Source organism: Hylobates moloch, unplaced genomic scaffold (genome assembly GCF_009828535.3).
Source record: "Hylobates moloch isolate HMO894 unplaced genomic scaffold, HMol_V3 SCAFFOLD_19, whole genome shotgun sequence".
In the NCBI taxonomy this organism is placed as follows: Eukaryota; Metazoa; Chordata; class Mammalia; order Primates; family Hylobatidae; genus Hylobates; species Hylobates moloch.
In genome coordinates this window covers 22,799,794-22,802,930 of record NW_026652294.1, presented here as the reverse complement: position 1 = coordinate 22,802,930, position 3,137 = coordinate 22,799,794, and the positions used below count along the sequence as shown (strand labels likewise).

The following is a 3,137-nucleotide window of genomic DNA, read 5'->3' as shown; positions in this document are numbered from 1 at the left end:
AAAAAAAAAAAAAAAAAAAAAAAAAAGGCAGGGAAGGGAACACCCAGAGGCGAGAAAGAATTCTGCACATTCAAGCAACTTAAGATTGCAAATGTGGCTGGACAGCAAGTAGGAGAAGGGCAGCAGCCACATTGTGTGGGATTTGGGGGACCTGGTGAGAGGTTTGCTCCTCATCTGAAATGAGAGGAGAAGGAATGACATGCTCCTGCCAAGAAACAGCATAGCTGGCAACCTGGCAGAGCCTCTTTGTGGCCAGCAGGCTTCAAAGCTTGGCACCCTTGTCTGGGGTAGCGATCACTGCAGGCAGAAGAATGGGGGAGGTGAGAGGGTTCCCCCGGCTGAGGTCCCTGGGCCGTGGGGCAGGGTCTCCTTCTGCAGCTGCTGCTCAGACTCCTTCCAGAATTCCTCCCAGGTGCATGGGAGTAGCTCTCTGTGATAGGTAGCGGGCTCTGGCCCACAGTCAACCTCCCCTGCACCCTGCCCTGAGATCCTGAGGCTAGGGTAGCAGTCTGTCTCCCAGCTACAGGGCTGGTCTGGGCTGTGAGCCAAGCCTCCCTCAGCCATCCATCCATTCACACACACTCCTGGACCCTCTGGGCCATGGGCCTCCAGCCTTCTCAAAGCTGAGGGTTCCTCTTCATCCTCACCTTCTGAACAAAGCCATCGCTGGTGCCCTGGCGAGGGCAGTGGTCTCTAGTTATGCCCCATCAAATTATCCATGTGACCCTCTCAATGGCACCACCTGGAATGATCTCCCTACGTGTCTGTTTCTGTTTCCTGTCAGTCCCCTCAGAGCACAGGCCCCTATAGTCACCAAATACCTGGTGACTCTCTGCATTTCAGTTTTGGTCCAAGCCAAACCAGGGAGCAGCATCCTGGGAGACATCAGGATATCTAGTGGTTTTTGTTTTTATTTTTATTTTTGAGATGGAGTTGCTGCGACACCCAGGCTGGAGTACAATGGTGCAATCTCAGCTCACTGCAACCTCCACCTCCTGGGTTCAAGTGATTCTCCTGCCTCAGCCTCCTGAGCAGCTGGGATTACAGGCACCTGCCACCACACCTGGCTAATTTTTGTATTTTTAGCAGAGACGGAGTTTCACCATATTGGCCAGCCTGGTTTGAACTCTTGACCCCAAGTCATCTGCCAGCCTCAGCCTCCCAAAGTGCCGGGATTACAGGTGTGAGCTACCGCACCTGGCCCAGGATGTCTAGTGTTTAGGCCTTTTCTAGAATCTCCTTTCCCAGTGGCACTTCTGCCTGTGCCTTGGCCTCCATGGAGGGACATTTTTTTTTTTTTTTTGAGATGGAGTCTCGCTCTGTCACCCAGCCTGGAGTAGTGCAGTGGTATGATCTCGGCTCACTACAAGCTCCGCCTCCCAGGTTCACGCAATTCTGTCTCAGCCTCCCGAGTAGCTGGGACTACAGGCGCCCGCCACCACACCTGGCTAATTTTTTGTATTTTTTAGTAGAGACGGGGTTTCACCGTGTTAGCCAGGATGGTCTTGATCTCCTGACCGTGTGATCTGCCCACCTCGGCCTCCCAAGGTGCTGGGATTACAGGTGTGTGAGGGAGGTTTTAAAAGTACCCAAATAAATAAGGCCGGGCATGGTGGCTCACGCCTGTAATCCCAGCACTTTGGGAGGCTGAGGCGAGTCCATCACCTGAGGTCAGGAGTTCAAGACCAGGCTGGCCAACATGGCAAAACCCTGTCTGTACTAAAAATACAAAAATTAGCCGGGAGTGGTGGCACGTGCCTGTAATCCCAGCTACTTGGGAGGCTGAGCCAGGAGAATCACTTGAACCCTGGAGGCGGAGGTTGCAGTGAGCCGAGATCACACTATTATACTCCAGCCTGGGCAACAAGAGTGAAACTCTGTCTCAAAAATAAATAAATAAATAAATAAATAAATAAATAAATAAATTAATTAATTAATTAATTTAAAAAAATACAAAAATTAGCTGAGTGTGGTGATGCGCACCTGTAGTCTCAGCTACTGGAGAGTCTGAAGTGGGAGGATCACTTGAGCCTGGGAGGTAGAGGCTGCAGTGAGCTGTGATCTCAATACTACACTCCAGCCTGGGCGACAGACCTTGTCTCAAAAAAAAAAAGAGACAGGGAAGATGAATAGGAGCAGGTTTGTTGGGAGGGCCAGTCAGGAGTCCCATTATGACCCATGTTAAACTCGAGTGACCAGATGGAGCCGTGGAGTCCGTGCTCGGGGAGAGAGGCTAGGCTGGCAGGAAGGGGTGGAGCCGTGAGCGGCAGGTGCTGTGTGGAGGCACGGTACCCGCAGGAGTGTACCCAGAGCCGAAAGTGAGCCCAAGGCCCGCCAGTGTTGTGAGGCCGAGAGAGGAGTCTGTGAGGTGGGTGGAGAACATGGCTGGGCCACAGGGGAAAGGGTGTCTGACCTTCTGGGACAAAAACTGCTAGTGAGGACAGAATTACCACTGATTTGGCAACACGGAGTCCATTAATGACCTTGAGGAAGCATATTCCCTGGAGCAGCAGGGGCAGAACCCTGGCTGGAGCAGGTCCGAGAGAGGAGAAGAGAGGTTTGGATGGGACCCAGAAAGTACAGACGACTGTTTCAAGCAGTTTTGCTAGTAAAGGGAGCAGAAAAATGGAGCATTCACTGGAGGAAAAGGGGGCCAGGAAAGGGGGCCAAGAGAAGCTTTTTTTTTAAGATGTGAAAGAAATCTTAATTGCTTTTTAAATTTTGTTTTATTCATTTTGAACAGGTAATATATTCCCATGATCCCATACAAAGAAGATTCCTGGCCGGGCACAATGGCTCACACCTCTAATGCCAGCACTTTGGGAGGCCGAGGAGGGAAGATCACTTGAGCTCAGGAGTTCGAGATCAGCGTGGGCAACATAGTCAGACCCCGTTTCTACAAAAATAAAAAATAAAAAAATTAGCTGGGTGGGGTGGTACGTGCCTATAGTACACAGCTACAGGCATGCAGGAGGCTAAGACTGGAGCATTGCTTGAGCCCAGGAGTTCGAGGCTGCAGTGAGCTATGATCGCACTGCTGCACTCCAGCCTGGATGACAGAGTGAGACCTTGTCTCTCTCTCTCTCTCTGTTTTTGTTTGTTTGTTTGTTTGTTTTTAGACAGAGTTTCGCTCTTGT

At 51.0% G+C, this 3,137-nt stretch overlaps 1 long non-coding RNA gene across 1 annotated transcript in view; it reads left to right on the top strand.

Moving 5' to 3' along the window:
* Positions 1-2,923, top strand: part of LOC116458938 (uncharacterized) — an 8,215-nt gene extending 5,292 nt beyond the window's left edge. Inside the window, exon 2 of the long non-coding RNA XR_004245440.2 lies at positions 2,744-2,923. This is a non-coding gene — a long non-coding RNA (uncharacterized LOC116458938). The remainder of the gene's footprint in view (positions 1-2,743) is intronic.
* Positions 2,924-3,137: the final 214 nt, after the last annotated feature.